This window comes from Cryptomeria japonica, chromosome 9, assembly GCF_030272615.1.
Source record: "Cryptomeria japonica chromosome 9, Sugi_1.0, whole genome shotgun sequence".
NCBI classification, from domain to species: Eukaryota; Viridiplantae; Streptophyta; class Pinopsida; order Cupressales; family Cupressaceae; genus Cryptomeria; species Cryptomeria japonica.
Window position 1 is genome coordinate 694,751,977 of NC_081413.1, and position 13,389 is coordinate 694,765,365.

The following is a 13,389-nucleotide window of genomic DNA, read 5'->3' on the forward strand; positions in this document are numbered from 1 at the left end:
TCACTCCTTGGCTCTCAGATCGTGTACCAGCAGTTTGAGTTTGACTCGATCTCGACTGTGCAAAGCTCTCCACTCGTCGATCTCGAGGTACTGCCGCCTCATAATGCCACCTGTAATACTCAACCTCCTGTACTCTCCATGTCAGCTCTCTCAGGGTGTCTCTCAATGGACCACCCGCCATTGCTCTCTGTACACTCGCCAAGGCCTCCTCTGCTCATCCTCGCTGCTCTATCTCAGTATCTCTCTCAGTGGTCAACTGAGAAATCTGCCGCTGATAGGTCAAAATCTGCGCCTGCAGCTGCTGAACGGTAATCTACAGGGTCTGGATCTGTGCATCCTCCACATGACCTGGCAATCAAACCCGCAGTGGTCCCTGTACTGGAGGAACCCCTCCCACTCGCCCTATCCTCGGTACTGGAGGTGGGAGTATATCTACCCTCCTCCTCTGAGCTGGTCTCACCATCTCCTCCTCACCCCCCACTGCCGCCAAAACCTCCGTCACTCTCCCCTCTCTCCCAGCTCTGATAGTCAATCCTCCTCTCCCCCTCTCAATCCTCCCCTGCCGTACCGCTCTCTCCACACCTCTACCTCCCCGCCTCCCTCTAGCTCCTCTAGCTCCTCCATCCTCTCCATCATCTCCATCACCCCCCCCATCTCCCTCCTCCCCATCCGAATCAAACGCTGGCTTCATCTCTGGGGCATAGTCCCAGACCTTCCCAGCTAACCCTGTAAACTCCTCTATCACCACTGCACTATCAATAGTCGGCCCCCAATCGGCCACATCCTACTGTCGCCGTGCATATAAACATGCTCCATGAGGAATCCCCTGCTGGCGCTCGAACTGCCGCAAAACTCGGGTCACCAAAAACCATTCAATGACGAATGGGGTCCTCCCAATCAGATACCTCATCATGAATACAAAAGGCATCTCTATCCCATCCTCTGCCCATACCTCACAATCTGTATACGGTCTCCAAGTGACCGTATCAATATCATCAAAAACCCTCCTCCAATGCTCTAGTTTGCCCAGCTTACGCTAGACAACTAGACCTCTATATTCGTAGGCGTATGCTGCACCTACAGGCCTGTCTCTATCCGCCAATGGCCTCGCTGCTGGAATGTGCTCCCAGCACCATACCTGTAATAGGGTCACGCCAGCTGATAAACTGCCGTAACCAAGGTACACTACCTCATGAAGGCTCTTGTAAAGATGGGCTAGCATAGCTGACCCCCATGAAAATCTCCGGCCCTGTGTGACCATCTGCTCCAGAACCAGCCCCCATCCCACTGAAAATCCCTTTGACCTGCGATCAGGACAAAGGAATCCCCCAATAAAACCTACCAATACAGATGGCAGCGGTGCATAATCCAAATCCAAAAACTCCTGCCAGGGGATCTCATATCCACAGATAGTCTCATCATGAAATATGCGGTGCAGTGCCTCTGTGCCGCCCTCCTCTGACTGCTCGTAGGGTAGTAGTGCCCCTACCACAGGAATGCACAAAATATGGTAGCAATCCTCCGGTGTCACTGTCATCTCTCCAGTGGCAAAATGAAAGGTGTTCGTGTCGCTATGCCACCTCTCTGCCAACGCTGTCAAAAGTCCCCGGTTCACAGTGAACCGAGGCATATCTAGAAGAGAGGACAATCCACATCTCTCTATAATGTCCAAGTCTGCCTGTGACAATCTCAGTATCAGTGTCCATGGTCTCGGGAATCTCTCCCTCGACTGCACAATACCCAATCGCTCCTGTCGACAAACAAAAACATATCCAATATCAGTTTCCACATCAACACAAAGATATCAAAATCAAACTTACATCAACAACATGAAACAATTTGCTCATCTACAATCAAAGTTCAAAATCATATCATTTCATATCAACTTGTAACACAACTCAAGTTCTTCAAAAACCATATCAAAACTTGTAAAACAACTCAAGTACCAAAATCACATAAACTTGTAAAACAACTCAAGTTTCCCACCCATATCAAAACTTGTAAAACAACTCAAGTTTCCAACTCATATCGGCTTGTAAAACAACTCAGGCTTTCACATACATTGAACTTAAAACAAACCACGCAAAAACATCATATTCTGATCACAACAACAGATTGATATCTATACATAACTTGGAAAATTGCACATCAAAACAAGTTATACAAATACTCATCTTGGGTAAATTCATCAAAAACATGACAAGCACACAAAACACATTTTCAACTCGGCCAAAACTGCAAAAATTTTCTGATGCGCTAAAACAGATCTTCAATGCGCTAAAACACCCTCACGTGCTAGGCTGCCTCTCCTACGCACTATTCTATCCAACCTATGCGCTAGTTCTAGTCTATGCGCTGAACTTTTCACCCTATGTGCTACCTAACCCATCTCCTGCGCTAGACTATGCCTACGCGCTAATCTACCCTCCCTGAGTGCTACCCTTTTAACCCTATGCGCTAGGTTATCCCTACGCGCTAAATCCCCTTCCCTAAGCACTACCATTTTAGCCCTATGCGCTAGGTTATCCCTACGTGCTAAATCCCCTTCCCTATGCGAACCCCGGTGGCTTCTATGCGCTAGGTTAGTCCTACGCGCTAACCTGTGGATGCGACGCGCTACCCACCACTTTACATGCGCTGTTCTACGTGCACGCACTAACCTAAAAATCCTATGCGCTGACCAACATTTTCGGATGCGACCCCTAAATTTTAAGTTGATGCGCTACTCTACACTGCGTATGCGCTATAATAGACCCTAAACGCGCTAAAACGAAATATCCGAACTTTGAAAATTAAAAAACGCCTAAAAACGACAAAACAAAAAGTCAAAAAGAGGTCAAAAATGTTGACTTACTGGTGGTCCACGCGCTACAGGCCTCCGGTACCTCCGAACGCACTCAAAACGGTGTCTGTGATAGGGAATCGGCATTTTCTCTCCAGAGCAAATTCTCTTTCTTCACAATCAACAAAGCACAAATGAACCTAATTTGACCCCTTTTCCCCTTTTATAAGAGGAAAATGAAATTAGGGTTAGCCAACTGGCCCTGTAATAATGGTCGCGGTCTCCCCTATACCAAAACAACTATAACTTATCGGGAGATGAATCAATCTACACACTTTTTTTATACACAACATCCTACACATCATACGAACTTTATCACATTAAATAAAAAAATTTCAAAATTGATTCATCTCCCGAGGGGGCATCACACATCAAATCTGGGGCACAACTTGCAAATAAAAGAGCGACACAAATTGCATTTGATCATAAATCATGATAAGGCATCATTTTCTTTGAAATAACATGTGCACACACATCACTTCAAAGAGGGGCAAAATGTAGACGTATAAAAATGACCATATTCCTAAATGAATATTTTATGTTCATTTCCCTATTTAATTAAATCCAATTTAATTAAATTATCCACATTCCTCTATTTAATTAAATAAGTTACTCAATTTATTTAAATTAAATTCACTATACCCATTTAATGAATAAATCATTTTATTCAATTAAATCCCCTATCCACTTTTAATTAAATTCAAATTTAATTAAATAGTTATCCCAAATTGAATAAATCAAATTTATTTAATTACAACCAAATTGAATGAAAATCATTTAATTCAATTAAATCCTATTATCCCTCCATCCACTTGCAAAATCCCAAACCCTTTCCTAATCCCTTCTAGAATCTTCTAAACGCTTCTAATTAACCTAACCCTCCTCTAAATTTTGTCACATCCCTAAGCAAAGGGAAGTCACTTCTCAAAAACCTTAAATTCTTTGATAACCATTGAAGGTTTTCAACCTTCAACCACTAAAACCCTTAAAGTCTTTGAAAACCATTAAAGGATTCCAACCTTCAACCACTTAATCCTTAAAGTCTCCAATAACCATTAATGGTTAATTCAAACCTTCCCACATGGTTAAAAAATTTGTTTTGACTCAACCTCTATCCAACCCAAGGGTCTCATCAGGTCATTAATGCTTTGACCATGATTATCTCTTAATCATTTGCACAAAGGTTTATCTCTGGATTAACTCTTAATCCAGTGGGTAAGCCTAACTTAGACTTGACCCTTAGCCTTTAGATAACCATGAGGTCTTCTCAGGCCTTTAATGCCTCCAACCTCTTCTCTCAACCCAATCCTATGTTGACACTTGTCACCATTTCATTGGTACAAATTGTGCACATGGATCCCCAACTTTCAAACCTGGCCCTTGATTAAACCTTTCAATCCTGACCATCCATTGCCCTGTTTTTGCTATAAATAGAGCTCTCATTACTCCATTCTTAACAATCATCTTTCAAATTTGAAGCATTATACTTATGTTCAAATACTTTCAAGCCTTTTCATTTCATATATGCTCATCATTTAGCCTCTTTTAGATCAGGAATTAGACTAAATATGCATGCTAGAGTACTTTCTTTATCATTTTAGCTCAATCATAGACTAAATATATCATGTTAGGATAGTATTCATACTAACCTCATCATCTTATCATCTAGTGTATTGCATTTTAGAATCATACATAGCTTAATCTCCATTTCATACTAAAATCTATCAAAGCATCTCTCGTTCTCATATTTGCCATCCCTAAACCATTTTGCTCAGTGATCTGAGAGCAAAAACATTGGTTTGAGGGACATTGTGAGATAGAGAACCATGGGACCCTCCTTGGGAAGCTGAGTAACACTACATTACTCCATAGCTTGCATCAAGAAGTCCTGTGTGTGTGTGTGGACTAGTTTCTAACAATATTTTCACATATTAATTTTTATTAGCCCACTTTTCCCGCATACACTTCCTTATAGAGATAAACATGAGACTATGCATAGCATGCATGAAAATTTTAAATACTAGAATACTTCTCCCCCTTTGCAAACAATGAGAAAATGCAGCTGAATAATCCCCTGTTTCTATTAGCTAAATTGACATTTATGATAATAAAAAGTGAAACTTGTCAAAAATAGATTTAAAGTCCTACATAAATTGCTTCATGGATAAGGACCATGACTCAATAATTGAGGTAGCAACCTCACTCTCCATTTGCATCTCAAATACCTATTCCTCCATGGCATCCAAGGTACTCATCTCTTGAGTAATCGTCAAGGCATCTAGATTGAGATAGCACTTCTGAAGTATTTGCATTCTTGGTAGTAGAACCAATTGTAGTTCCTACAAATCCCTGGTCCGGTTGCTAATCTCCAAATCAATTCTTGTAGCCTGAAGTTGAAACTGGTGAACGGTTTGCCCATAAGCGGTAAAGGAATCATATGGGGTCTAGAAGGTACTTATGAATATCTATGAATCAGTTTGCAGTTTGTCTTTTTGGGTAAGCACATCATCACAAAATAGATGGGGTTGACATATCTTACTAAGCAGCAATTTCCCCTCATCCATTGCATCTCTATTGTCCTTCTGTGCCTTCTGAAGATTGGACCGGAGCTCATGTAACTTTTTCACTAGGGCAGTGTCCAAAGCCTTTTGATGCTTCTTTTTGGCATTAGCTTCAGTAACCTCTTCTAGGCTTTGTGTTGGCATTATAACAAACAAGGAGTGATTGTTGGCATTTCAATAAGGATATTGAGAAGGTTGTTGATGATTATGGATATAACTGATTAAGGATGATTTACTGTCTTATTATTATTATTATTTTGTCATTGATGTCAAGCAATTGATTTTCTAAATTAGTATGATGTTTTGATTAAGTAAAAACATGTATTTGAAAGGTACCCGAACCTTTTACAAGCCAGGAGAATAGAAAAACATAAAAAAGTGCCTGATCACTTCAAAAAGTCAAAATGAACCCACCGGATGGGCACAGCTTAAAAAATCATTACATAATTACATAAAACACAGAATAGACAATCGAAGGAAAGCAAAAGACAACAAAGAGATAGAACCAAAGATAACAACTAGAACTAAATACTATTCAGGATCTCTTCAGCATGAACAACCATTTGTTTCATGTTGTTTGTCAAGGTCTTCATATCCTCCAGCTCGCGACCTTTGATGTCGACCTTATTCTTTGTGTTGGCTCTGGTCCTCCTTCCATGACCCTTCTTGTTCACCTGCTGTTTATCACCTTCCTTCTCTACATTGTTCTCATACCTATTGATAAAGATATTCATATTGTCCACCAAAGATTTAATAATTTGGAAATTTTGGTCAGCAATCTGTTTGACACTATGCTCCAGCTTGTCAATTTTTCTGCCAAACTCTTTCAGTTTGTTGTCCATTTCCTTTCTATCTCCCATCTCATTGACCTTTTTCTCTGTGGCTAATATTTTTCCAACCATACATTCAATAGCTTGTGCATTATGTAGAACAACCACTAACTCTTTAACATGCTCCGCCAAGGGCTTATCACCAACTATAATTTTTGCCATGACCTGTGTATCAGTTTTCAAGCTATTAATATCCTTCACCAGAGAAGAAATGGTTTCACAGAAGGCCTTAATAGTGTCTTTTTTGCCACTATCACTTTGACCCCCTTTTTCCTCATTATGCAGTCTAGTGGTATTCACGGTCTCCATGGTTTCCAAATTATACTTAACCAGGTTAACCTCCCCTTCTTTGTCCTGACTATCCATCCTCTTATTTTCATCATCCTCCTCATTAGACTCAACTAGAACATAATTGAGATCAGAATTGCTACCTCTTTTAGTGTTCTTTTTCTGAGCCTTCTTTCCAGAGGCTTTTCCTTTCCTCTTTTTAATAGGTTTTTCCTCAAGGGAATCAGTTTTAGAGTCTGACATTTCATATTCCACAATAATCCTCCTCTTCTTATCCCTAAACCTCTCTTTTTTTCTAGTTTCTTCCGACTCTCCCTCGGTCTCAAAATCAAAGTTGAAACCACTATCCTTACTTTCCGTAGTCTCATCTCTATCATTTTTGCCTTTAATAGGCTTTTCAATGCACTTCCCCTTTAGCATTTTGTAAACCAGGACCATGAGCCCCTAGTGAAGGGCATGGTCACCTTTAGGGTCCTTCTAGATCTCCTTTATAGTGTGATCCATTGAACAGGCAAGGTAATAGGGAAGGCTAACCCTTTCACCATGATGGAAATGGTTAAGAAGAATGAAGTGATGCCCATAAGCCCTGGTAAACCTACCATATAAGGTAATATATTCAATAGAAGCAAATAAGACAAACCTCCATGGCCTGCACATTCTCTTCGGAGAGTGGTAGGAGTTGTCAATTTTGATCATCTTTCTTCTCTCACCATTCGTAATGGGAAAACTTGTCTACAACCTTGTCTAATATCTCTTTGTCTCTGTAAAATTTCATACCCTCTTAAGAAATGGATAAGAAGTATGATTTAAATCAGTATGATGTTGCCATATCTTAAGAAGTATGATTTCATGAGTATAAAGATGTTGGTAAAAGACACAGAAAGAATATGATGGATAAGGGGATGAATAAGTTATTCAATGGGCAACTATTACCGAGTTAGACAATGATGAGATCATGATGTTTAGATTGCTTTGATATCATACATATGTTATTTATTGTAAGGTTAATACTATACTATGTTACCAACCAAAGAACCTAGTCAGTAAACCCTAAGGAACCTAGTCAGTAAACCCTAAGGTTATCGCTATCAGTTAATGAAGACAAAGTGTCTACCGAGTAAAGTTTAGTATTTACCGAGTTGTAACCGAGCTATAACAGAATGCATCAAATGGTTACATGTGTTATTTAATGAAGGGAGTTGATGACCTGGAACTGATTAAATGATTGGTATGTCATGCATAAAGTTTGTTAAAGAATCTATGGCAAAGGAAAATCAGCATGAAGATCTACAACATAGATTGAACTGCATACCCTAGCACAAGTTCTAAGAAATGTATGCAAGTTCCAAGGTGGGGTAAAACATTTTTCAGATTGAAGGATACATTGAACCTAGTCAAAGTTTGAAGATCTGATGGCTATGATTGATCATGGGAAATGTGATCAAGGAGATTAAGCAGTTGGCGAATTGTTTATAAATAGGGAACTATTGATAAACAATGCATGCGGGAAAGTGTATGCACAGGGATGCTACATAGTGATTACTGAGCACAAAAGCTTGAATATCTATTTGCATAATAGAGTATAGAGCCCATCAGATAGACAAGATTAATTCTATGTCTAGATTGTATTAAGCAAATAACAATTTTCTTTAGCGTTTTAGATGTGAAGTTGCAGATAGATTTTTCTTATTATTATTTTGTGAAGGGACAGAAAATGTCTTAACCGAGTGGACTTAACAGTCTTATTTGTAAAACCCTCTAGCAAGGTGACATTCTGATTGAGTGTTTGAAATCCTTTAACAAGGTCACTTCTAACAAGGTGAAGATCCTAACAGATCTGAGGGAAATCCCTTAACCGGGTCACATCTAGCAATGTGTTTGTAATCTTCAACAGGATTTACATTTAACTAAGCATACTCTAGAAGAGTATATTTCTTAGTGGGTCTGAAATCCCATAGTGGTTTTTCCCTATTTGGGTTTCCATGTTAAATCTGGTGTTATTTGTATTATGATGTTTATATGCTTTTGAGTTTGCATGTTTAATAGTTTTGGTTATATTACTGAAGTATATGTTATCGAGGTTGAATCTGATGTTTTATGGAAGATTAAGTTTGTATGATTCACCCCCCCCTCTCATCTTATTAGCTTTGCATCTGTACTTAACATTAAGTATCAGAACTATCAATTGGTATCAGAGATTTGGACTCCAAAAGAAAAGTTTAAAGGTACTTGAGGCAAAGATCCAAAGATGTATAAGAGGGATGCACCGAAGCTGAACAAGTCAAGTTTATATACATGGCAGAAAAGGATGAAGCTGCACCTATCAGGAGTTGGAGAATATGTTGTATATTACCTGGAGAATGATTTCATTACACCGAGCACCTATCCATTGACAATGGAAGAGATAAAGGCAAAGCAAGAACATATCCAAGCAATGATTGAAATAACATCTGCATTGACCGACTCAGAGTTTAATGAACTAGAAGGGTTCAATGATGTGAAGACAATGTGGGACAAGCTCATATCTGTATATGATGGTGATGAACATGTTCAAAGAGAAAAAGTGGACAGTCTAAGAGGGAAACTTGAATCTATGAGGATGAATGAAGGTGAGAACATAACCCAGTATAGTACAAGACTAAAGGAGATTGTCAATCAAATCAAAGCAGCAGGTGGAACTGTTGAAGAAAAGGATATAACAAGTAAGTTGTTAAGAACCCTTCTAGCAGCTTATGCAATCCGAGTCTCTTCAATCAATGAATTGAGGTCTATACCTAATATGTCAGTTTCTTTAGATGCTACTATTGGTAAGCTACATGCATTTGAGTTAAGTAATTTTGATAACAGTGGGTCATCGGTAAATAAAGTTGAATCTACATTTAGTTCTTTTCATATTGGTGAATCTGATGATTACAATGAAAGAAAGTATAAGTACTCTAAAGGAGTTCATAGTGGATCAAGTGAAAGATTTCGTAAGAACATGGAGGAAGTACACAAACTGTATGAGGAAATCAGAAAGCAAGAAGAGTTTGAAGCACTATTAGCCAGAAGGTTACTGAGAGGCAAAGGTAAGTATAAAGGAAAAGTACCTTTGAAATGTTTCAATTGTGATAAGATAGGACATATGGCTTCTAACTATCCTGACAAACATTCTACTAAAAATAGAGATTACCGAGATAATAGACAGAAAGACAATCATTACAGAGGACACCGAGACATCAGAAAAAGAGATAGAAAGACATGCTTAATAGCTGATGAGGAATCCAATGATGATAAATTAGATGAAACTGATACAGAGGAAGTAGTTTATGTGGCTATCAAAGATGGATCAGATGAAGAAAGGTATGAAGAAAATTTCCTAATATCTCACATAAATACTAATGATTCTTGGATCATAAATAGGGGATGCTCACATCACATGACTAGTGACAAACACAAGTTTGTTATGTTAGAAGATTATGATGGAGGCTATGTAAGATTTGGTAATGATGCACCATGTCTAGTAAAAGGTAAAGGATCTATAACACTTCTTGACAATGCAAGATGCAATGATGTTTATTGGGTTGAAGGTTTGAAATACAACTTGTTGAGTGTAGCATAGCTAAACAATACAGGATACCGAATAGAATTTCAGAAAGAAATTGTCAAAGTTCATGATAAGAATGGATTGTTAGCTGCTATCAGGACATAAACAAAAGGTAACACATTTCACCTTAACTCAACTCAAAATAAGTGTATGTATGAATAGATAGATGATACCTAGTTGTCATGTAAATTTTGATAATCTGATCAAAATAAGCAAGAAGCACCGAGTAAGAGGTCTACCGAGTTTAGAAAAGCCTAAGAATGCTATGTGCCGAGGATGCTAGATGGGTAAGATGAAAAGATCAAGCTTTACAATTAAGTCTTACACTTCTAAGGGAATTTTAGATCTTGTGCACACCGATCTTTGTGGTCTTATGAAAGTTCAAAGTTATTATGGTGATAAATATTTCATATTATTTGTGGATGATTACTCAAGGATGATGTCAGTAATGTTCTTAAAAGAAAAATCAGAAGCTTTGCAAATGTTTAAATGGTACAAGGCAAGAGTTGAAAATGAAACAGGAAGACAACTGAAATGTCTTAGATCAAATAGAGGAGGAGAGTTCACATCTGATGAGTTCAACTTATTCTGCAATGATCATGGTATTAAAAGATAAGTCTCTGCACCGAGAACTCCACAACAAAATGGAATAGCTAAGAGAAGAAATAGATCTATTGTGGATTGTGCCAGAACCCTAATGATTGAAAAGAAAGTGCCACAAACATTTTGGAGAGAAGCAATAAGCACAACAGTTTACACCGTGAACCAAGTACAACTGAAGAAAGGAACTATGAAGACACCATATGAAATCTGGTATGACAAGAAACCTAATGTAAGTTATTTTAAAATCTTTGGAAGTAGATGCTATGTACACAAGGATGATAGAAATGACAAGTTTGATCAAAAAAGTGAAGAAGGAACATTTCTTGGTTATTCTTCTAGAAGAAAAGCATTTAAATGTCTGATCAAATCATCTAAAAAAATAGTAGAAAGTGCAAATGTGAAAATTAATGAATTTGTAGAAAGAAATGTTGAAGGAAATTCCAAGGAACTAGAAGATTATGATGAATTTGTCTATGTTCAACTGACAAGTCTTATCAAAAAATCTGTTGAAGAAAATGAAGAGAATATCTAGTTACCGAGTGATGAAGAAGATCATATAGAGCCTACCAAGCCTGTATTAGCCAAATATGCCAAAAGATATCATGCACCAAGTCAGGTTATAGGAGATAAGGATTATCTAGTGATGACAAGGAACAAACTGAGACAGAACACATGTCAAATACTTGAATTTGAGCTGAGAATAGTGAAAGAGGCATTTAACAGTGAAGATTGGATAAATGCTATGACAGAAGAGATTGATCAAATCAAGAAGAATGACACATGGACACTGGTCCCAAGACCGAAGGACAAAAATGTAATTGGTACAAAATGGATTTTCAGAAACAAGCTGAATGAAAAAGGAGAGGTCATTCGAAATAAAGCAAGACTAGTTTGCAAAGGTTATACCCAAGAAGAAGGAATTGATTATGGTGAAAATTTTGCACCTGTGGCTAGACTAGAAGGAGTAAGAACATTGGTGGCATACACTACATACAAAAATTTCAAGGTATATCAAATGGATGTCAAATCTGCATTTCTGAATGGTATATTAGAAGAAGTTTTTATTGAACAACCTGAAGGATTTGTTGAAGACAAGAGTAAAAATCAGGTATGTAAATTGAACAAAGTATTACATGGTTTGAAACAAGCACCTAGAGCATGGTATGAAAGATTGCACTCTTATTTAATCAAGATTGGTTCTATAAGAACAAGTGAAAACAACAATATTTACATGAAGAATGATGAAAATGGAATACTGATCTCAGCCATATTTGTTGATGATATTATATTTTGTGGGAATGACTCTCTATGTAAGAACTTTGGAAATGAGATGAGCAAAGAATTTAAGATGTCATTAATCGGTGAGATAAAATATTTTACAGATTTACAAATACTGCAAATTAAAAATAAGATTTTCATTACTCAATCCAAGTACATAAAGGAAATCAAGAAAGAAATTTGGAATGGAGGATTCAAAACCAGTAAGTACTCCTGTGACTACCAACTGTAAATTATCAAAGAATGATGAATCTGCATCTGTTGATGAGACACTTTACCGATCCATGGTTAGAAAGTTGCAATATGTTGTTCACAACAGGACATATATAGCACATGTAGTAGGTATAGTTGGAAGATTCTCTACAGAACCCAAGGAAACACACATGACAACAATCAAAAGAATTTTTAGATACTTGAAAGGCACTGAGGATTATGGCTTAGTATATCAGAAAGAAAATGACTTTGATTTAAAAGTTTATACTGATGCTGATTGGGCAGACAACATTGATGACAGAAAACGCACAAGTGGAGGAGCTTTCTTTTTAGGAGAAAGACTAGTGACTTGGCTTAGCAAGAAACAAGGATGTGTTTCGCAGTCAACAACAGAAGTTGAATACTTTGCTGCAGAATTGAATTGTACCAACATAGCATGGATCAAACAACTGTTGGATTGTATAAATGAGAAACTTATTGAGCCAGTAACTATATTTTGTGACAACACTAGTGCCATTAACATTTCAAAGAATCCTGTTATGCACTCTAAGATGAAACACATCTCTATCAAATATCATTATCTTAGAGAAGAAGCTCAAGAGAAGAAAGTGGTGTTGGAGTATGTTAGCACAAAGGAACAAATAGTGGATATCTGCACCAAGCCACTATCGAGGGACACTTTTGAGTATCTCACAAGTAAGTTAGGGGTCCTACCCCTATCTTCCATTCACTGACCGAGTTTGGTGAAAGCATAAATTCGATGACTCTACAGAATATCTTTTAGGAGTTGATGCTAATTTACACACTTTAGGATGTTTTCTAAAGGTGTGCAGGAAACAATACAGGAAATAGGACTTGGAGACAAAATGCTCTGACCAAGACTAAGTTGATACATCACAATAGGAAATCACTTCATACAGGAAGAAATTATGTTTTAGTTCTTTACTTTTTGTCATTGTTGTCAAAGGGGGAGAAGATTGGAGAAGATTGGAGAAGACTGGAGAAGACTGAAGAAAAGAAAGACTGAGAAAAAAAGGAGAAGTATAATGTATGGGGGAGAATTCTGATGACAAGGGGAGATTATTTTAGCATTTCAGAATCTCACAACAATCCGAATCAATTAGGTCAAATCAATTGGTTTTGCCATCAATGCCAAAGGGGAGATTGTTGGCATTATAACAGATAAGG